The 23,466-nt window shown below is 39.7% G+C and overlaps 2 long non-coding RNA genes and 1 pseudogene across 5 annotated transcripts; 2 read left to right on the plus strand and 1 right to left on the minus strand.

The window, feature by feature from the left end:
- The first annotated feature begins 3,619 nt into the window (after nt 1–3,619).
- Nucleotides 3,620–9,850, plus strand: LOC116738919. 3 transcript variants are annotated; one of them, XR_004345406.1, is made up of 5 exons: nt 3,620–3,838; nt 5,246–5,321; nt 6,307–6,430; nt 6,900–6,970; nt 9,728–9,850. It is a non-coding gene; the product is annotated as an uncharacterized LOC116738919 (long non-coding RNA). The 3 variants fall into 3 exon arrangements; XR_004345404.1 differs by lacking the exon at nt 6,900–6,970; XR_004345405.1 differs by lacking the exon at nt 9,728–9,850 and having other exon boundaries at nt 6,900–8,007.
- Nucleotides 9,851–12,430: 2,580 nt separating this feature from the next.
- LOC116738920 lies at nt 12,431–23,463 on the plus strand. Of its 2 annotated transcripts, XR_004345408.1 has the most exons (5): nt 12,431–12,467; nt 13,437–13,497; nt 18,507–18,553; nt 19,252–19,335; nt 20,880–23,463. It is a non-coding gene; the product is annotated as an uncharacterized LOC116738920 (long non-coding RNA). The 2 variants fall into 2 exon arrangements; XR_004345407.1 differs by having other exon boundaries at nt 19,252–23,463.
- Nucleotides 15,193–15,879, minus strand: LOC116738917 (annotated as a pseudogene).
- Nucleotides 23,464–23,466: the final 3 nt, after the last annotated feature.

Below are 23,466 nucleotides of genomic sequence, written 5' to 3' on the forward strand. Positions count from 1 at the left end.
CTCTGCCCGTTGGACGCAAATACCAGAGAGCTAGGAGACAGAGCTGGTTGCAGACATTTCCTCTTCCAGCCTTTGGTTGCAATTATTTTGCCCATAATTTGGTAGTTCTGATTCCTTGGGCCACACAGGTATCCTGCCATCTAGCTCTTTTATATATGAGAGACATTCTGAATACTGTCCCTTTTTCTTTGCACAGAAGTATATACAGCGTGGCAGTTACTGTAATCTCCTCCTCCCCCTTGCAAACAGCCACTCTAGAATCTTGGACCTCTAGGATTCTCTGTCTTGCATGCTTGGGTGCAAGGCCAAGCAAAATGAAGAGGAGAATAATTAGAGAAGGAAGAGGACATTCGTGGAGAACTGGGAGCAGATAAGGTGAAAGGGCACAGGAGAAAAGAGATTCATGTAGATTTTTTGGTTTCTGTGGGAAACAAGTTGACACACTTTGGCTTCATTTTGTATTACCAGAACAGACAGTCATAGATGTAAGTAGCTCGATAGTGCAGCAACTGCCATGAATTCTGTACACTAAAGGGAACAGTCTTACATATATTTCTCATTTTGTTTTATGTCATATTACCATATTAATAGGATTCACTGGTATGTTTGTAGAATACAGATTATTTTAAATGCTCTGGTTTTGTCTACATGGTTATTTCCTTGTCATATTTTTAAGGGCTCCAACATTGTAAGACATATTGCATGTTTTTGTCTTGATGATTATTTTTCTTGAAGCATCATGAACGAACATGACCTGTTGGATTTTGTGGAGAAACTTTAAAAAGGGTCTGTGAAAAAGGCATTGCGGCGAGTCGCATTATGCACCGAAGCATAAGGAGCAGATATCTGCCATCAGCCCAACTTGGCCTGGGTAACCTCTGTTTTAGTTCCCGTGGTTAGTGCTTTGCTCCCTAACCATTCTTGTGACTGTGATAATGTGAGTAAAGGCTGAGTTGCTAATGATTTATGTGTGAGGTAAGCTGGTTTGAGGGAGGAAATCTATGGATCTAGTCATTTTCCTTGGTGGTGAGCTTTCAGGGAGGGGTGCAAAGATTGATCTTTCTGGGGATTTTCTAGTACCAGGAAGATATCCCATAGATGGGACCTCCAAAGACACACATTTAATATTTAGGCCTGTTTTTCCTATTATGAGATACGAGTTTTTTTACTGATGGGGATGATGCTTACCTGAGAAGAAATTGTGAAAGGTGTTGTAGTATAGAGATGTGGCTTAAGCTTTTAAGTGTTTTTCAAGATTTTTCCCCTAAGCTTCCTACTTCAGATGGCCTACTTACATGATAATAATATGTGATGTGAGGCTAACAACTCACTAAATACCTGCAAGCCAGATCAGTGTCTCTTTTCTCTATATTTCCATGGAAATCAAGGGACCCATAGGCACTGCAGGTTAGGGTGGGTGGTGTGAGATTGGGGGGAGTGTGGTAAGACACATTTTGGTATCAGTAAAATGTTTACATATTAAAATATTCAGTTCCAACATTCAATTCTATTTAGTTAGGCAAACCGTTAGTTAGGCTTTTCCTGGTTCCGAGCCTATGTAACTTATTTTCTCTCCCTAGTTCCAGCCATTTAAATTTAGCTTGCAGGCCCAGCATCATCTTAACCTCTAAAAGAATCTTACATGTAGGAGGAAGAAACTAAAGAGCTCTATTTCAACACTTAGGAACATGAGGCCCTACCCTGACCTAAACCTTTATTCTTACAGTTAGGGTATTGTCTTGTCCCGTATACCCACTTCCTGCATTTTGAACCCATCAGGTTAACTGAGACAGGTCTTGGTGTAACATCCCCAGTTCATCTATCCCTGAGGCTGTCCTTAATTCCTCCCATTGTCATACTTTGATTTAATTAAATACTGGAATCCCTCAAACCCTTGCATGGTACCTGAGGCCTTATGAGATACTGGTAGATTTTGTTAGTGTCAAATACTTAGCTGTCTGATTCTCCAAATATCCCTTGCTCCTATATTTTCCATCCCAGCATACTACATACCCATTAAGGCATTATTTCATCTCATATTGGACCCACTCCCATCCAGAGGCCTACTCTTTGCTAGTTTCCGTACTTTCTGGAAACCCCGTTATGGCCAGGTCTGGATCTTTTTGTGTTCCCACCCAAAGCCTGTATCTTTTAGCAAGCTGGAACTATAAGACCAACATAGATTTTCTAGTTTCTGATAGATTTATGTCACAATTTGTGCATTGTCATGTCTATAGATATTTGTATCATTTGTACTTTTTGGCCATTACACGCCTATTGGATATTTTTCATAAATTGTAAAACAATATTTTATGACTTAGCACCAAGTTGAATGTGCCTAATTGTAAGTTTGTGAACTAGGTTGTGCTAACTTGTATCTTTTCTTTATCCAAGTAGTAATTGACTACTATTGTCCCATTTGTAATTATGTGGAAGTTTTCAGAATTGTAAATAAATGCTTGTGGATTGAAACTTGTTTAGACTATTGACTGTCCCAGATATGTTAAAGCTACTGAACTTTTTACTCATTCATTCATTCATTCAATAATTCTGACCTTCCTGACTCAGTTTACCCAGCTCAAATTGTTGTGAAGAAGATTACTAACAGTGTATGTCAGATACTTTCAGAAATTAGAAACTGAAAAGTAAAACTAACAAAAAATATAGGTTATTATAAGTAACAATGGAATTTAGTATGCTATTATACCTTCAGACCTACTGTAGGACATGCTGTTCTTTGCTGTTCCACTTGTGGCAGGATTCATAGTTTTTCTAACAGGTACAGATCCCTATGCCTGATACTGTGAGGAAATGTTATACTTGAGCTCCACTCTTATCTCTCTCAGGCATATTTTGGTATTGTCTAAAATGTAAATCCATACTGTCAACCTCCAGCATGATACCAGGCACATAATAGAAACCCAATAAATGTTTCACTGTGAGTGGAGTATAAGTTGATAGAGTATCTTTGAAGGTTGATTAGGCAGATTAGATGGATTGAAAATCTTTCAATATTTTAAGTTTGCATCTCTTTCATTCCAGAATTTCTATGTCTAGAAATTTGTATATAGCTATACACATGTATAAAGAGGTTCACATTACAGCCTATCTATAACAGAGGACAAAAACAAACAAACAAAACAAACAAAATACCCCCAAACTGAAAACAACTAAAAGTCCGTCAATATTGGACTGACCATGTAAAGTATGTAATGTGACGCAGCTATTAAAGAGAATGGAATGGATGTATGCAAAAATTGACTGGCAAAATCCCTATCCAAGACAGATTGTAGACTATGTATAGTATGCTGCTCTTGTATAAAATACAGGATCTCCATTACGTAGAAATACTTACATACAAGATACAACAAGTGTGAACGTAAGCACTTGGGAAATATCTGAAAGAACCACACAAGATACTGGGAGAGTGGGACAACTTTCCATGTCCCATATGATTGGAGTTCTGAAGGGTGCACAAACGAGCTAATGGACCCCTGCTACCATCTTCCGGCAAGGAGGGAATTGCAGGCGTCAGACTCCTCTTTACTAATGAAGCGTCTCGGCGTGAGGACGTCATCTGGACGGGCGGTGGCGCATGCGCAATAGAAGGAGGTCCGCGATCTGTGTGGGCTTGTGCCTAGGCGCTTGTGGTTCGGGGCTTTGTGCTGGAACCGGGGGCGCCGGGTTGGCGACTTCAGCACTCTTGGCGTTGGGTGGGCGGCATCTTGGGGGGTCACATGAGCCAGGGGCATCATGCCCGTGGGCGCTGGGGTCAGCGTCGCGGCTTTTCCGGACGTTCGTCGGCCAGGAGGAAGGGCGGAAAGCACATCCCGGAAAGGTAATACGCCTTGGCCGCTGGGCGTTGCCGGTGGAGCCCAGAGCCCCTGCGCCTGGGCTTCGTCTCCTGTGCCGTCTCCTGTGACTGTTGCCCCCGCGCGCTGCCCCGTCCGCGCTGTGCTAGGGGTTATTGGTCGTCTCGCGGCTCAGTTCACAGTAGCTGAAAGGGACAGTGTGTGATGTTCTGATTTCCCCCCATTGTTTTAAAAGGGAGGCTCTGGCCATAGCTCCTCGGGTAAAATGCAGGGGGACTGCTTTTTAAGATGGGACTGTCAGTATTGGGGACACTCCTTAATTACCAAAATGGAATCCCCTTCAATTCCTCAAGCTGTGTTGTTTTGGCACAGAAAATGTGAGTAATAGTCACTGGAACTAAGTTTGAGTGAAAAAACGCACCGGTACCGCCGAATTTTCCATCGAAACAGTTGATTTGTGTTGTCTCTAGGAATGATAAAGGGCGTACTGTTGCTTCCTAACCGGTGTCATTTGAGAGATCTACCTCTGTACGTTCAAATGATTAATTTTGAGACTTTGCTCATGTGTGCAGTAAACCCTTTAATTCCCTAAGACCATCCTTTCCTCCGTCTCATACCCCATTAAGCCCGCTTCGGTTTATCTCCTGAATTTCTTCCGAATCTGTCACCTCTTCCTCAACATCCTAATACTGAACTTGCCTGTGTGCTGCAATTAGGTCCTAAGTAGTGTCCATATTTCTTGTTTCCTTCCAATCCATCCTTCACACAAGAAACCTTAAAAGCAAGTTGGAACATTGCTCATAGACATCGCTCAAAATCATTGTTTCGAGAATAGAAAACAAACTGTTGGCCTTTAAGACTCTGCGTGGTCTAGAATCCTCTCTGCTTCTCTAGCCCTATCTTGTGCCACTATTGCCCTCACTTTCTATGCTTCAGATACACTGAATTAACCTTAGTTCTAACTCATCTTACAGAAGTCGGTTCAGTTATTATCTTTCACTGTGATTCCTAGCATTAAAGAATTTTATTATCAGGTTTTGTGTGAGGACTAAAACTAAACTGTGAAGGGGAAGAATTGAGTTCAAACTATTTCAGTCAACATGCATGTATTAATGATACCATAGTAGTCAACACCAGGCTAGGTTTTATTAGAGATACAGAAGTTCTGGGCATCTCTGGTTTTAGATATCCCTAATTTGTTGAGACCTTTGCATTGTTTTGTTGCCTTTTATCTGTTTTCAAGATGGGAAAACAGGAACGAGGGAAGTATAGCTTATTACAAGGTGGGGTTGAATAAGTGGAGCAGCAAAGTGCAAAGCAGAAAGAAGAGGGAACTACTATAGAGGGATATGATTTCCATTTTCAAGGCGCATTCATCCTATGCAGGGAGACAGCCTAACATAAAATTTGCCTAACAAAATATATATTAATAGGTGGAAAGACTATCTCCCAGTTGGACAGCGGATGCCTGGGACTCGTTTCACTGCATTCAAAGTTCCTTTATAAAAGGTAAGCAAAAGTTAATACCGTATTCTTCCAGAAATCTGAATTCACCATATAAAGCCCTGGCTCTCAACCTCATCATACTCCATTTTCCCTTTTTATAGCAAATACTTTTTAATACCGCCTTTACTATCCAGAAATGGAATTCATAGATAAATACAACCTACTTTTGTACTTAATTTAAAAAAAACAAAACCAGTGGAATGCCCTAACTATAAGTAAAAAATAATGTAATTTATAAGAAAGTAATATGTATCTCAGTATGTAAATGTTTGGGGATGACTATACTAGAAATAAAGGAATAGTCGGTTACTTGTACCATGAATGCAATAAACTATGGACTTTGGTTGATAATGATGTGTCAGTGTTGGTTCATGAATTCTCACAAATGAAGCACACTGGTATGGCATGTTGATAATGGGGAAGGCTGTGTGGGATGAAGGAGAGAGGGTATAAGTGGGAACTGTGTACTTTTTGCTCAGTTTTGCTGTGAATCTCAAACTGCTCTAATGATAGTCTCCTAATTTAAAAAGAAAAGTGTGTTGCTGGCACTTGAATAACCAAATAGATCAATCGAACAGAGTACATAAATAAGCCAAATACATAAAAGAATATTTAGGCAGTGAAAGCCATCCTTCATATAGGTAGATATTCAAGAAGTATTTATTTATGTGTCTATTTACAGGCACTCTGCTTGGAGCTGGCAGTACAGCGGTAGGCAAAATTGATGTAGTCCCTACCTTCTGCGAGTTTACAGTCTGGTTAGGAGACCAACATGAAATAAACAGATATAGAAATAACTATATAGAAGTGAGCTTATTTTCTTCCATCTAATCTCTCTGGAAGAAAGGATCGTAATACCGCATGTAAACTCCAGAGGAAAAAACTTTACTTTGAATCTCATATGTTAGCATCACAGGGTTTGAATAAATGGATAATATAATAAAGGATTTTAAACACATGTTCTTTCTTATTTTATTCTTTCTGACAGAGTTTTGAAAAGAATCTTGCTCCAGAAGAATGTTTTTCCCCCCTTAACAAACTCCAAGAACACAATGAAGAACTTGGGCTGATTATTGACTTAACATATGCTCGCTGCTAATTGTAAGCCAGAGGTAAATGGAACCCGTAATTGAAAATGACCTTCTTTCTAATACTGTAATAATTCATAGTAATTCAGTAGTTATCATCTTATGCTAAGGTGAATCCTGGCCTTCTTTCATGGGTTCAAAAAGGGAAGCTAGTCCTTTCCTTAAATACGCATTTGTAATTGCTGTTTCAAAATTAGATTAAAGATATGAATTGAACTATAGTATTCAGCAGTAGGCTGTAGATATGCTTAAGAAAGTCTATAAGCTTCCATGTTCTGTATTTTGAAAATGAAGTAAACTTTTAGTAAGAATAGTAGTAGCCTAAAAGGAAAGAAAGGTATGTCCATTATGTCTTTAGCACTTATTTTAAGCTGTTGCCTGAGCATGTTTAAGCATCACTGTTAAAGACAATTGTTCTCTAACTTTTATGCTTTCTTTTCCTAATATATTCTGATATAATACAGAAACCCATGTGTTCTCTTGGCCCATGTAGGACATACCAGTGCAAAAGAATTATCCTTCTTCTGACCTGTTCCATGGCCTTGGGAGACAGTAACACCTAATGTATATTAACATTTGTATAGCAGTTTGCCATTTATAAGGTTCTTTCATATCCATTGACTTAGTTAATCTTCACAAGAGTCCTTTGCTGTTGAAGTGGAAGTAGTACTGATACCTCCTACTGAGTGCTTACTCTGCAGTAAGCTCAGAGGATAGACAACTACAATTACGAATTTTAAAGACGATGAAACTGAGTCTCGGACAAGGAAGAATTGAAATTTCAACTGAGTTATTCCTCTTTTTTTTACTGTGGTAAAATATACATAAATCATATTTATTTTAACCATTTATAAATATGCAGTTCAGTGGCATTAAATGCAGTCACAGTGTTGTGTAACTGTCACCACTGTCTATAACCAAAACGTTTTCATCATCCTCAACAAAAACTCTGTAAACATCAAACAGTAACAACCCCATTTTCCCTCCCACCTGCCCTTAGTAACCGCTATTCTATTTTCTGTCTGTGTATTTGCCTATTCTAGGTACCTCGTGTAAGTGGAATCTACAATATTTATCCTTCTATGTCTGGCTTATTTCACTAAACCTATTGTTTTCAAGGTTCATCCATGTTATAGCATGTAACAAAATGCCATTCCTATTTTGGCTTAATAAATCCCACTGTGTGTATATACCATATTTTGTTATTCATCGGTTGATTGACACTTGCGTTGTTTCCACCTTGTAGCTATTGTGAATCATGCTGCTGTGATCATTGGTGTACAAATATTTGCTCAAATCCCTGCTTTCAGTTCTTTTAGATGTGCAGTGTAGGTAGTAGCAGAGTTGTTGGATCATACGGTAGCTCTACGTTTAGCCTTTGAGAAACTGCCAAACTGTTTTCTACAGTGTCGTCTTGTTTTTAAACAATTATCACAAATTTTAAACATATACAAAAGTATACAAAATACTGTAAGTGTTCCTTGTATACCCACGAACCCATCCAGCTTTATTATTTACCAACTGATGGCTGTCATGTTTTATCTATATCCCCACCTGTTTCACCCCTTTCCATATTATCTTGAAGCAGCTCCGAGACAACGTGTAATTACACCTATACATTTTTTTAAATTAATTATTTAGTTTATTTATTTTTTGGCTGTGTTGGGTCTTCGTTTCTGTGCGAGGGCTTTCTCTAGCTGCGGCAAGCGGGGGCCAGTCTTCGTCACGGTGCACGGGCCTCTCACTATTGCGGCCTCTCTTGTTGTGGAGCACAGGCTCCAGACGCACAGGCTCAGTAGTTGTGGCTCATGGGCCTAGTTGCTCCGCGGTATGTGGGATCTTCCCAGACCAGGTCTCGAACCTGTGTTCCCTGCATTGGCAGGCAGATTCTTGACCACTGCGCCACCAGGGAAGCCCCAGCTATACATTTTGGGTATGTGTATTTAAAATATCGGACTTTTATTCCTTAATATCATTTTTTAATATTTAATACCAAGCGAGTGCTCAAATTTGCAGCTGTCTCCTCAATGTCATAAAAAATTGTTTTTAAGAATTTTGAATTAGATCCAAATAAGGTCCACAGATTGCCGTTGATTGTTAGGTCTCTTAAGTCTTGTTTAATCTCTTGGTTCTCCCTCCATATCTCTCTCACTTTTTTTTTCCTCCTTGAATTTTATTTTTAAAGAAACCAGGTAATTTGTCCGATCTAGATTTTGATGATTATATTCCATGTGTTGTTAACATATTCTTCAATTCTTTTATTTCCTGTAAATTGGTAGTTGATCAGAATGAAGCTTGCATGTTTTGTTTTGGCAAGACAGTTTCGTAGGTGATGATGTGTTCTTCCATGGAGACATATAATTGTCTCTTTCTGTGATATTAGCAGTCACTGATGATTCATACCTACATCCATTATTTCACTTGAGGCTTCAAATATTGGTGAATTCTGTTGTTCTTTTTTTTCACTTATTAGCTGGGTATATTTCTATGGGGAGAAGATTCCCCTCATCAGCTATTTGGTTGCCCAGTTGTAGAGGCATGATTCTCTTCTTTTGTTTAACAGTTTTCAAAATAATGAGTTGATTCACAAATATCCTCCAGTGGTGACCAGTTTTGTAAAATTTATTTATTCATATCACCGTGGACTCCGTTACAGTTATTATTCTAACTGAGGCCCTATCTTTGGCCAGTTGGAGCTTCTCAGTGACTCCTGAGTCCTTTTGACATGACATCAGTTTTTTCTAGACTTTTTCAGTGGTCAGAGCTAGGAAATATGTATGTTTGTTTTTAATATTTTTAAAATATGTCATAGGTTCATACTGCTACTTTCCATTTAAATTCAGAACTAGAGAATTTTCACTTATCCTTTTCTGTCTTCTATTGATAGTCTATTTCTCCCATGCCAGGCATACCAGTTGTCAACAATGCCTGAAATTTGCTCTATTTCCTAATTCGAATCCAAGTTCTTCTGACTCTATTCTACTGTTCTACTTAAATCACAGCTGCTTTATGGCCCTTGAAATGTAAGATAGAACATAAATGTAGGTAGAACTGTTTATATCATTTTGAGTTACATGTGCATTCATTCACATAGATTTGCTTTTCCTTTTGCATGCCTAGTAACTGTCCATTCTGCAGTTTTAATGAAAATCAAGTGATAATTACTGGTTAAAGCAGCTTTGGAAAAAATGGCTCTTATCAGAATGACTGACATACTAAGTTTAATGTACTCTCCTGGTTTATATTCTGCCTTCTCTAATGAATATTTTATTCTTTCCCTACAAAGGAAATAATACATATTTTCATGGTTTTGCCTTTTAGGACTTACCATAAACTATTCCTTATTTAAAATTTGTACAATTGGGCATCAGGTGCCAGATGACGACACTAGTTTTAAATTCCAATGTGCTGTTAATGGGTTTCTGAAAGAAAATAAAGATAATGGTGAGTTGTTTTTGTTTTTGTTTTCCTTTACCAGAACTTTGGTATGCATTTTGAGTTGGGTTGGGGATTTTTAACATTTTTAATACTTCTGACATTAGGCCTGTTGTGCTTGGTAATATTAAGGTGGAAATGTCAGATGGTGCTAATAGAGGATGGTGTTTTCCCTGTTCATGGTCACAAACAATTTAGTTTAGTTTGGAAAGTGATTTTGTGAGAAATATGAACTGAACTAGCTTACTTATCTCTTTTTTAAAAATTTGAATGGAAAATACATAAAAAAATAAAAATGTTCTTTTGTCCTATTTATTGGTTGAGAGGTGGAAGAAAAGGTTAAGACTCTCAGGTTCTTAGCGTATATAAAAGAGAAAACATAAAGCAAAGGTTCGCAGTGAGACAGATCCCTAGAGGCAAAGCAAAACAAGTGGACCAGAAGAGTGGCTTCCTCATCATACTTGTTTAAGATATTTTTGCTGCCTTTACACTTTGGGTGCAAGTGAGGAAGTACACTACCACCTCTTATTCTCATCTTCAGGCAGGAAGAACTTAAAAGGCTGGTGTTTTATTGTTTCTGCTTTAGGATCTACTCTGTTGATAGTAGGTCTTAAAAGCGTGTGAATTTTAAGGATCCACACGCCTTTTTCTAGCATCTGTCTATCAGAAGGAACATGGTGTTTGCCGTGTTTTAAGGCGGAGGAATCTTTTGTCTTTGGAACACCACTGAGGCCCATGTGAAAGTGTTCATTTTGTCCTCTTTCTAAATTGAGCCTGAGGAGTGTGCACTTTATTAAATAAATGTAACAGACAGTAAATATTCCGTGTATATATAAAATGATGCACGTATATACATAAAACAGGGAGTAGGGGAGAAGGAATAGAGATGAGGTGGGAAGATAGGGGAAAGGAGGTGAGAGAGAGAGGAAGAGACTGGAATTTCAAGATAAATTTTCATTCTATAACCTGGTTGCTTAATGCAGGTACTAGCTCTTAAATATCTTAAGCCCTATTCACAGATTGTCCCTGTACTTTAGCTTTAAAACATGAGAGGATTGGCCTTGCGTGTGATAACCAGGGTGTCTAGAAAGGAGGCAAATTATCTGATTTGTGTAAGCTGTAGTCACAGAAATGTTACCTCGTAAGATGTTAGGGTGCATCTGCCGGCCTACTTGCTTCCTCCAGGCTCCTTTGTGTGTGTGTTCTGTCTGTTCCCCGTGGGCTAGAAGATCCTTACAAGTGCATGAGAACACGTTTGTAAACCTTGATTGTTCACATGTTATACCAAGTGTAGTCCATTGCATATGCTGACTCCTCTGTGGGTCTTCTGCCTGCAGTGAGCTAACTTCACCAAGCTCTCTGCCATTGCAGTCTCAGGACCTTAGTTATGATCCTTTGGTGACTTCCTCTGCTATAAGCCCCTCACACAGATGCCAGGCTCACTGATAATGAGGAGGAGACTATACTATCCACTCCCTACAATTGGTAGAGACTCAGAAAACAAATTGTTTCAGTAAACACCGAGAGCCTTATAGGTTTGTTGTTAGGGCATGGGGATACAGAGGTGAGTAGAAGTCTTTGTTCAGTAGCAACTTACAGTTATCTAGGAAGATAAACATGTAGTGACTATAAGTGGGTTAATTATGATAAAAGAATCAAGTGCATCAGGAATATAGAGGAGAAATTGAGGAAGGCCTGACTGAGGAGACAGCGTTTGAGCTGGGCTTGGGGTAAGAGGATTTTGCGGAATGAGGTAAGGACAGCCCAGGTATTGGGAACAGGTACAAAAGGCACAGGGCTTGAACTTGTGCTCTGGAAGGGCAGCCTCTGGTGTGACTAGAGGGTAATGTGAAAGGGCAAAGAATCCATACATTCATTTTCAGCAAATATTTGTATAACACCTTCTAAGTTGAAGGCACTGTTCTAGGAAGTAGGAAGAGAACAAAGTTCTTTCCCTTACGTACTTTACTTTCTAGTGGGGGAGAGAGATGAATAAATAAGTCAATATATGGGTTGTCAAGTGGTGGTAAATGCTTTGGAGAATAACAAAACAAGATGAAGAGGTGAGGGAATGTGGTAGATGATCAGGGAAGTCCCCTCTAATAAGATGTCGGTTGAGCAGAGCCTTGAAGTGAGAAACAAGCCATTGGATATCTGGGAGAGTGGAGATGGGGTGGGAGGGTGTGTTCTGGGAGAGTGGAGATGGGGTGGGAGGGTGTGTTCTGAAGCAGAAGGAATAGTAGGTGCAAAGTCCCTGAGGCACGACTGTGCTTGGCATGTTTGAGGAATAGTAAGGAAGCCAGTGTGGCTGGACAGGGGAAAGTGAGTGAGGGCAGGGCAGTAGGGAATGAGATCAGGGAGTCTGGCCTGGCAAAGGAGGGAGGTAGATGATGTAGGTCCTTGTAAGTCATGGTTTTTTTGTGGGTTTTTTTTTGCAGTATGCGGGCCTCTCACTGTTGTGGCCTGTCCCGTTGTGGAGCACAGGCTCCGGACGTGCAGGCTCTGCGGCCGTGGCTCACGGGCCCAGCCGCTCCGTGGCATGTGGGATCCTCCTGTACCGGGGCACGAACCCGTGTCCCCTGCATCGGCAGATGGACTCTCAACCACTGCGCCACCAGTGAAGCCCGTAAGTCATAGTTTGAACTTATAATTCAGTTGGAGAGAGAGACTGATATTTGTTTATAAAGAGTTCTCAATGCTTTGGTAAAAACTTGGGCTTTATTCTGTGCTAAGTGAAGATGTTTAAGCAACAGAGCAATCCAGCCAAGTTTATATTTTAGAAAGATAACATCTTCCATGTTGTGGGTTAGTTGAAGTAGAAGAGATTTTTAGAATTGTAGGGCGGTAGTAATCCAGGCAGGAGATGACGAATGCCAATCACCACATAGTCACAGACATATCTTTTGCAGAGATCAGCTACATGTTGTTGTTTTTTATTTACTTTCTCATATAATTTTTTTAAGTGCTGGACCACTAAATACTGTGGCATAGTTGGGAAAACCTGAGACTCAATTCTAGTCTTTTTTCTGTTTGCCTGCTGTGCAGCTGGGCTTACGTCTCAAGCCTTACTTTTTCTTTGTGAAATAAAAACGGTACTAGTTAACCCGGGAACTCCACAAGCACATAGACCCCGTGGCATGTGAGGAGCACTGAATGAGAGAAGGAATGGAAGTGCTTTGGGACCCCAAGAGCCCTTCAGAAACCGTTTGTTCTTTTTAATATTGAGCATTAAAAGTGAAGGCATTCCATCTGTTTCACTCAAAAACAAACGCTATTCTTCTGGTAGCCTGTTTTTTTTTTTTTATCCACTCCCTTTTTCTATAGTCACATCAGTTCCTGATGGGCATTCTCCAGTCCCCGCTACTGCATCTGATTGGAGGCTATGCAAAATTTCCCAGAGACAATGAATTTTGACATATAGTAGTTAATTCTTGATAGTACATTCCTGCAAAAACACTCTTTTCTTCAGAGTTTTTCCTTTTCAGGATAGCGGTAGTGTTGTGGTAACTAATAAAGGCTACTCTTCAGAAAATTGTATAACTTGGTTTTAATGTATTTATTTCGCTTACTTAATTCCATATTCCCTGCTTTATAGACAGACTTATTGGTGTCCACTGTACCCATGATTTAAACAGGACTGGCTACCATATCTGCAGGTGAGTTGCCAACCCCAAGAGGCAGACCATGTTTAAATTGTTCTGTTTACAGCAGTAATGTAAGCTAATGTAAGCTGAATGCAAAAAATGCAGTCAGAGAAATGTATGAAGTGGAAGGCAATTGTGCCCCCTACTCAGAGGTTACCACCAGTAATAATTTAGCACATATTTTTTCAGACGTAAAAAATGCAGATAGAAGCATATACAATGGTCCCTTGGTATCTGCAGGGGTTTGGTTTTAGGACTTCCCATGGATACCAAAATCCTCCGATGTTCAAGTCCCATATATAAAATGGTGTAGTATTTTCAGCCTTCCATATCTGCAGGATATGGAACTGTTGGATATACAGCACTGACTGTACATTTGATTTAATGGTATAGTATTTAGACATTCTGGTTTATAATTTAATATATGGTGGACATCTTCCTATGAAAATATTTGGAGACCTCAATCTTATTTATTTATTTATTTATTTCCCTCCAAATTTGCTTTATGTAGTTGGATATAAATTAATGAACCAAAACTTAAGCAAGATACATGTAAGGATTTAATAGAACCTGATGCTCTAATTCTTTCAGTTTTTCTCAAACTCATCATGGGGCTTGTAAGAAAATTAACCAACATGGATACTACTACAGTTGAATGTCAAATCCTTAAGTGCTTATGACATACTAAATTCTTCTATAATGCACTTATGAAGAACCCTTCAAGAGACTTGTGTTTTGTATGTAGAAAAGTGTTGATTTCTTTGAGGAGAGAAGCATTCAGCTTTCGTGGATAAATCCTTGTTAGGCTGAGGCAATCATTATCATATCCCTCTTTGCCATGAATTGTCTTATGAATGGTCATATCAATCTGTTTTGGCAAATGAGTAATTAGGGGAAGGCTGTTATTGTGCTTATGAGAATGATATTTTTCTCTGAAGAAAGATAAATATGCATTAGGAAAATGACCATTGGGACTCTTTTTCTGCTTCCTCCCTGTTTTGTTAGTATATGATACTTGGTTTTACAGCAGCCATCTTGTGACCCTGAGATGATCGTATGCCAATAACGACAAATGGTAGATTAGAAAGAACCAGCAAAGACAGAAAACAGCAACATCAATAGTAACAAAAATCACAGCAAAAGAACAATGGGGCCTTAACTTGTGGAGTTCCTATAAAGTAAAAAATAAATGCTCTATGTTTATTCTAAAAAAAAAAAAAAAGAACTATGCAAAAAAGCTTAAAACTACTTTTTTTGTGCCAGTGTTATAAAATGTAGCTTTAAATAAAACCTTGACCTAAATGCCAGCAACTTCAGAAAAGAATTTGGGTAGGGGGAAGAAGAAAGATATCTCACTTAGGAAAAACAACCACTATCTTTATCCTAATCTTCAACACACAACTGAAACATATATAGCTGCTGTAACACTTTACACAAATCCTATATACTGGAGCAATAACAAGATCTAAATACAATTATATTTTTAAACACTGAGGGAAGACTTTACATAAAAATAGCATCCTACTTTTCCCCCTAAATTTCTGAACTATTACGTACTTTTCCCCAACATCTGCAGCCGTACAGGAATTTTTAGGAAACTTTCATGCATGATCTTCTTCCTAATCCCCCGCTCTTTGGGCTCAATGACAAAAGATCAAAACCACCAAATATGATAGTTCTCTTTGAAGTCAGGTGAGAGACACTGGCTCAGTTAGTCTTGTAGGACAAAAGCAGTGCTGCATCAACTGTCTCCATGCAGGAGGGGCACGTGAAGGATCTCATCAGCCAGTCATCTGTACAGCCCAGGTGATCTGCATACACAGCAGAAATCAAATTGGGTTCTCATAAACAAAGTCCATCATACAGATCACACACTCCCGGATCTTTTTTTATAATATTTGTTTTATTCTATTGATTGATTTTTTTTTTTTTTTTTGGTTGTGCTGGGTCTTAGTTGCAGCCGGTGGGCTCCTTTGTTGTGGCATGCAAACTCTTAGTTGTGGCATGCGTGTGGGATCTAGTTCCATGACCAGGGAATGAACCCGGGCCCCCTGCATTGGGAGTGCAGAGTCTTTATCCAGTACACCACCAGGGAAGTCCCCCGGATCATTTTTTCTGATCCATTTCTTCCACAGTCATAAACTGCTTTAGGCTGATGCTGTATGAGGCCTGTTCTTTTGAGCTATCCTATTTTGTTCCTCTCAGCTGAGTTACTAGGCAAGTCTGGCTAGGTGTTGGATGATAGACTAAAACTGGAACTTGATCCAGATATGGCAGCAGCGGCTCCTGATCCAGCTCCATCCCCTTGCCAAAGCTAGCCCAGTCGGACTGAGACTTGTGAGGCAGGGAGATGTCATCCAAAGTGGGGGACTTACGGCACTTCCCCATCTGCCGGGGCTTGAGTATGTGATCTGTGTGCTGTTTTGACAGTCTTCCAACCTCATTCTTTTTTTTTTTAATTATTAATTAATTAATTTTTTATTTATTTATTTTTGACTTTTAAAAATTTATTTATTTTTTATACAGCAGGTTCTTATTAGTTATCTATTTTATACATATTAGTGTATATATGTCAATCCCAATCTTCCAATTCATCTCACCACCACTGACCCCCGCCCTGCCCCGCTTTCCCCCCTTGGTGTCCATACGTTTGTTCTCTACATCTGTGTCTCTATTTCTGCCTTGCAAACCAGTTCATCTGTACCATTTTTCTAGATTCCACATTTATGCATTAATATACAATATTTGTTTTTCTCTTTCTGAATTACTTCACTCTGTATGACAGTCTCTAGGTCCGTCCACGTCTCTACAAATGACCCAATTTCATTCTTTTTTATCTCTGAGTAATATTCCATTGTATATACGTACCACATCTTCTTTGGCCTTTCATCTGTCGATGGGCATTTAGGTTGCTTCCATGACCTAGCTATTGTGAGTAGTGCTGCATTGAACATTGGGGTGCATATGTCTTTTAGAATTATGGTTTTCTCTGGGTATATGCCCAGTAGTGGGACAGCTGGGTCATATGGTAATTCTATTTTTATTTTTTAAGGAACCTGCATACTGTTCTCCATAGTAGCTGTATCAGTTTACATTACCACCAGCAGTGCAAGAGGGTTCCCTTTCCTCACACCCTCTCCAGCATTTGTTGTTTGTAGATTTTCTGATGATGCCCATTCTAACTGGTGTGAGGAGATACCTCATTGTAGTTTTGATTTGCATTTCATTAATAATTAGTGATGTTGAGCAGCTTTTCACGTGCCTCTTGGCCATCTGTAAGTCTTCTTTGGAGAAATGTCTATTTATGTCTTCTGCCCATTTTTTGATTGGGTTGTTTGTTTTTTTAATAATGAGTTGCATGACCTATTTATATATTTTGGAGATTAATCCTTTGTTGATTCGTTTGCAAATATTTTCTCCCATTCTGAGGGTTGTCTTTTTGTCTTGTTTATACTTTCCTTTGCTGTGCAAAAGCTTTTAAGTTTCATTAGGTCCCATTTGTTTATTTTTTTTTAAGGCTGCATTGTTGCTTTGCTCACTGATGAACATATAAAAGTCCGAAGTTTTTGATATTATAAAACGTCAAAGTAATGAACATTGCTGTGTGAACACCTTTGAATATATATGCTTTGTCTCAGTTAACTTCACTCAGAATGGGACTTCTGCATCAAAGTGTTGATGCCCTTATGCTTTTTGTGGATGTTGCTACACTGTACCAATATATGGTTGTTCATGCAGGAAATACTTATTGAGCATGTGTTATGTTTAAACACTGTGCTGGTTGCTAGCAAAAAGACTTGTGAAATTTTGTGAGTGAAGAGACTTGGCCTGCCCTTTGTGAATTCTAACAATCCAGAGAGGGAATAGATATTCAGGAATCATACTCTGCATGTAGAATTACAACTCCGGCAAGTGCCAAGGAGAGGAACATGGTACCATGAGAGCATATTTTAGGGACGATTTGATCTCATCATGGAGATTAGAGAAGGTTTATTTAGGGATGTTTCAGCTGATATCTGAAGGATGAGTAGGTATTAAGCAGATAGGGACGTTTCGGAGAGATTTCTGAGCATAAGGAATAACAAAAGACCCTATAAGAGGAAAGCATATGTTGTGTTGGAGGAACTGACCAGGAAGGTGGGGCTGTTGGGGGAGCATGTGATTATAATGGAGCTACAAGTGAGGGTAGGAGCTCAATCGTGCAGGCTTATGTTTAAGGTTTCAGACTTTAAGAGTAATAGGAAACCATTGAACTTTTTTTGTTGAAGGTCAGTGTGTGGAACATACCCAATTGCATTTTCAGCTATCATTTTGCTACCGAGTGGAGAATATACTGCAGGGAGAAAGAGTGGAAGCGAGGAAACAAGTTAGGAGACTTTTGTAGAAATTGGGCATAATGGTGGCTTGGACCAGGGTATGGTGGTCATTTTGGTGGAAAGATGTGGACAGATTCTAGAGGTATGTAGGCAGTATCATTGTTAGCACTGGTGGTGGGTTGAGGATGAGGGTGAGGGAGAAATAGCTGTCAGTGATGGTGATTCCTAAGTTTCTGGCTCCTATGGTTGGTTAGATAGGGTTTTTTAGATATGATGTTAATATTTATCCTAATTTGTCTTTTGTTATTTGTTGGTTCTTGATGAATACTCTGTCATATTAAGTCTCCTGTTTTTAGCGTACAGAGCATTTTCACCGAAACTGTTGCATGTTATCAGATAACTTTTTAACATCTGCCAGTTTGGTCCTGTATTTTATTCTCTTTCATTTATTAGTTAAGTTGTTGTATTAATGTAAATAATTATATTAATAGAGTTTCTAAAGTTGCGTTAGCCTTGCATCCTTGGAATAATGCCTTTTTGTAGTCCTGGTGTATATCATTCTTTAATAATTATTGATTAGATGTGCTGATCGTTTCTTAGGATTTTTATATCTATATTTGTAAAGCGAAATTGGACCTTTTTTTGCAGAACCTTGATTTTCTTTTCTTTTTATTTACAAATAACTCGAATTTTGTTGTTTTGTAGATATTTGATTGATGTAGAAGGTATGTGGCCAGATGATGCAATTGGATGTAAGTATAACGGTTGTCACTACTTTTCCCTTATTATAAAATTTGAAGGTAGAAGTGTAGGGGAATTTCTCAAATTTTGGACAAAAAGAAGTTTGTAATTCATTTGTTCTGACATAAGATAACCTTTTACCAAAAGTTTTTAAAGGGATGTATCTGGAAATAGCGGGATATAACAGCCTGAATAATTAGTCAGTGGATTTCAGCATTTTTTTTTCTTTTTTAAATTTATTTAATTAATTACTTTATTTTTGATATTATATCCACTGCACCACCAAGGGAGTCCCTTTTTCTTCCTTCCTTCCTTCCTTCCTTTCTTCCTTTCTTTAAAGCTCCAAGTCATTTAAAATATATGACTTCTTACTAAAAATCTCCAGTTCATATAACCAAGAGGTTTATAACTTCTCCTCTAAAAGTTATATTCCTGGGACTTCCCTGGTGGTCCAGTGGTTAAGACTCTGCATTTCCAGTGCAGCAGGCATGGGTACAATCCCTAGTTGGGGAGCTAAGATCCCACATGCTGCACAGCCAAAGAAAGTTTTTTAAAAAGTTACATTCCTGTATTACTGAATTTAGTGGTTTAGATTTTCTTTTAATGTTTAGAAGATTTCAATTTATTTACCAGGAACAAACAAAACAAAATGTAAAAATAGTTTTCCGGAAACTATTTCCATCATTCTCTTCTTCCCTTTCTCCTGCAGACTGGTGTTTTATCTTTACAAGTTCTCCATCATTCTATAAGAAAGCTGCTCTTCTTCTGGTTTCATAAGAGATGGTGAACAGTGGTAAAATATCCAGTTTACCTAAATTTCTAGAGTACACTTCAGGGAGCGAATGATGGGGTGGGATGTTGGGGCAGAGTGAGAGATACAGATTCTGGTGAGACTGAGAGTCATTCACAAAAATTATTGGGCTGTGGTGAAGGGAGAACAAAAATAAATCAGGTTCCTGCTAGTGGACAGGAAGCCAAAATGAAGAAGAATGGTGTGTAGCTGGGCAGTATAATTAGGCCCATAAGTGCTGTGTCTTCTGATAGTAATTATGAAAAGAAACCAACTAATAATTACTAATAACATGTAGGTGACCAATCCTTGAGAGCTGAGGCAGAGAGAAGGAAAGATGGCATTATACCTTGTCTCTGGTTCATTGAGTTTCCCAGGCTGGTTTGTGACCAATCTTGGGTGAAATCATAACTAAATCATTTTTGCTAAGGTGATCAGCTTTCATGGGGTCCTTTCCCTGCACTCTGTCCAATGATAAAGCCCACTGGTTTATGCCTCCTGGAAAACAGTTATTTCCAAACAGTATAAGTAGGGCTTCCCTGGTGGCGCAGTGGTTGAGAGTCCGCCTGCCGATGCAGGGGACACAGGTTCGTGCCCCGGTCTGGGAAGATCCCACATGCCACAGAGCGGCTGGGCCAGTGAGCCATGGCCACTGAGCCTGCACGTCTGGAGCCTGTGCTCCGCAACGGGAGAGGCCACAGCAGTGAGAGGCCCGCGTACCAAAAAAAAAAAAAAAAACAAAAAACAGAATAAGTGAAGCATTGATGAAACAGCCATGAGGAACATGTTTCCACATGGCCTCACACCTCCTTTTCAAAGTGCTTTAAAACTATTTTCATCCAAAAATCAATAAAAGAAAAGAATTGGGATCAAATCCCATACAGAGGTAGTGTAAGGGAAAAGAGAATAAGAATAGCATCTCTTCAGACAATAAAATAAATTTGGAAAAGACAGGTCCACAAAACAGATCAAAACTGTAACCTATTATTTCAAAGTGGGCTAAAAGATGTTAGGAAAAACAGTGGAAAAGATGAAAGAACATGGATCGAGGAGGGAATGGGAAGTTATTGTTTAATGGCTCTAGAGTCTCTGTTTGGGATGGTGAAAAAGTTCTGGAAATGGTAAATGCTGATAAATGCCACCTATGGGTGTTTGGTTTTAGTTGATCTTCTTCCATGAAAGGGTTTGGAGAGATTCAGAAACTATGTTGCTGCCTCCATCTTTCTGAGGTCCTGCTCAATCTTTAGACATAATTATTTTGAATTTGGATAGTGGTGATGGTCACACAGCATTGTGAATGTATTTAATGTCACTGAATTGTATACTTGAAAATGGTTGAAATACTAAATTTTGTTTTATGTATATTTTACCATAATGAAAAAAAGGTGAACGAACAGCATAAACCAGAATTAGGTAAGATGTTAGAACTCAGGACAGAATTCAAAATAAAAGAAAAAAAATTCAGAAATGAGGACTAAATTTAAAATAATACAAGAGTGGGGATTTCCCTGGTTGTCCAGTGGTTAAGAATCTGCCTTCCAATGCAGGGGATGCAGGTTCGATCCCTGGTTGAGGAACTGAGATCCTCCATGCCACAGAAAAACTAAGCCCGCACGCTGCAACTACTGAGCCCACGTGCTGTGGAGCCCACGCACCACAACTAGAGAGCCCACGAGCCGCAAGGAAGAGCCCACGCACTGTAACGAAGAGCCCACATACTGCAACTAATACCCGACACCGCCAAAAGTAAATAATTTAAATAAAATCATATGAGTGAATGAACATAATGCCTTAAGAGAAACAAACAGGAAAAGGAAAAATTATTTTTGAAGATAAAAAGAATTTTAGAGAAATGGAAAACATAAAAGATAGGCAAAAGAGAGTCAGGACAGCTCTGAAAAGAGTAATATAAATATGTATAAGAATCTATTATAGGGCTTTCCTGGTGGCGCAGTGGTTGAGAGTCTGCCTGCCGATGCAGGGGACACGGGTTCGTGCCCTGGTACGGGAAGATCCCACATGCCATGGAGCGGCTGGGCCCGTGAGCCATGGCCGCTGAGCCTGCGCGTCCGGAGCCTGTGCTCCACAACGGGAGAGGTCACAACAGTGAGAGGCCCGCATACCGCAAAAAAAAAAAAAAATAGAATCTATTATACCATAAAAGTGACATTTCAAATCAGTGGGACAGGTTAGTCAATAAATTGTGATACATACATGTTGAGGTATAAATTGTTCTCTGGAAGGATCCACAGCATGGCAAAAGCAGATGTCTCTGAGGAGGGAAATGTGTGGCTGGGGAACGTGGGGAAAAGGGTGACTTTTCATTGAATACCCTTGAGTACCTTTTCTAATGTTCTGTCATGTGAATTTATTACCTCTGAAGTTCGCCTGAGTTCAAACCCCAGTTCCCCAAATTACTAGCTCTTAATCTTGGGCAAACTCTTCACACTCTCCAAGCCTCTTTATCTGTGAAATAAGGTCAGTAACTTAGCCTGGTGCTGCCTGGCACAGAATAAACTGTCAATATATGGAGATTATTAGTGTAAAAAAATCAAATGCCCATCAATGGATGAATGGATTTTTTAAATGTGGTGTATATGTGAAATATTATACAGTCATAAAAAGGAGTGAAGTACTGACAACATGCTACGACATGGACGAACTTGAAAACATTATGCTAAGTGAAAGAAGCCACACACGGTGGTCACATTTGTATTATTTCATGAAATGTCCAGAAAAGGCAAAACTATAGTGACAGAAAGGAAATTAATGGTTGCAGGGACTGAAGGAGGAGGGGATGAAGAGGGCCTGCTGATGTTTACGCGGGGTTCTTTGTGGGGTGATGAAAACGTGATGGGTTAGATGACGGTGATGGTTGCATAGGCTTGTGAATGTACGAAATGACACTGAATTTGCAGTTTCAGAAGGTGAATGTTATGGCATGTGAATAACATCTCAAAAAATTAATTTTGAAAATGAAAATTGCCAGTTTTCCCATGGTTACTATCCACTATCCACTGTCTCCATCTCTCCCTTCTCCCCACTGTATTCCTTTTGACGCCCACCCCTGCCACTCTCTCCCATCCTCACTCCCTCGACCTGCCCCACAAGGCCTCCCAGGGAGCCCGTGAACCGCTGGGCGCCTGGGTCCTGTGGCTGTTGGAGCGGCTGCCCGGTGTGCGTGCCTCCACCGCTCTCACCCGTGAGAGTGGACGCTTCTGTCGGATGTTTCTCATGCGTTTCAGTTGATGGTGATGTTTACAGAAGGCGGCACGCGCCCTGGTCAATGGAGGAAGCCCCTCAAGATAATATTTAGGCCCATCCAGAAGTTTGATCTCGTCAACCAGTAACCTCAGGATGCTGTGCTCTGAAAGCCAGGTTGGCCGCCTGCGGGCACTTGTAAATACTGAGGAGGTCGGAGGCATTTGGGCCTCCAATTGAGGCCTTGTACCTCCACATGCGACATGACCTCAGCCCTTTGCTGCACCTCTCTAAGTGAAGTGGCACAGGAATACTGGCCTTGCCTGTCGTTGCCAGGATTAACTGAATAGTGCATTAGCTGCCCTGGTGCTTAGGTGTTGAGTACACGGTGATGTATATACCAGGTCCTATTTGTGGGCCTCCTGATGCAGCAGTTCCCTTGGCTCTGCCCCTGTTGTCAGCTGCCCCTAGGATAACTCTGAGCCCTAGCCACCTCTCTCGTAGTTTTCCCTATCCCCCCCACTATAATCACACCTGAATAAGGCAACTCAAACCTTTCAGAGATGTGTCCTGAACCTCCTGTTTTCTTAAATACCTATCTGGTGGTTGTGAGACTTAAGGCCAACCTCCCCAAGAGACCTTTTCTATTTCTCCTAGTAAACCTAGAGTCACCTTCGGTCATCTTCAACTCTACTCAAATTTGGTTCTTTCAACCCTGACCTCTGACCCTGCTTTTTACTTCTGCCATTTCATCCTCACTCCTGCTTCCTTTCATAAATCCATAAGTGTCTTTTGGCCTTCCTAGCCCTGAGCCAAGTTCCTTTCTCTTTCCTCAGTTTTTACCCCTTTCCTTCATTCTCCCATCCAACTTTCAGTCCTTCCTTTCTCATGCAGACTTTGATTCCAACCCCATCAAAAAAAAAAAAAAAACAA

The sequence above is a fragment of the Phocoena sinus genome, chromosome 14, assembly GCF_008692025.1.
Source record: "Phocoena sinus isolate mPhoSin1 chromosome 14, mPhoSin1.pri, whole genome shotgun sequence".
Taxonomy (NCBI): domain Eukaryota; kingdom Metazoa; phylum Chordata; class Mammalia; order Artiodactyla; family Phocoenidae; genus Phocoena; species Phocoena sinus.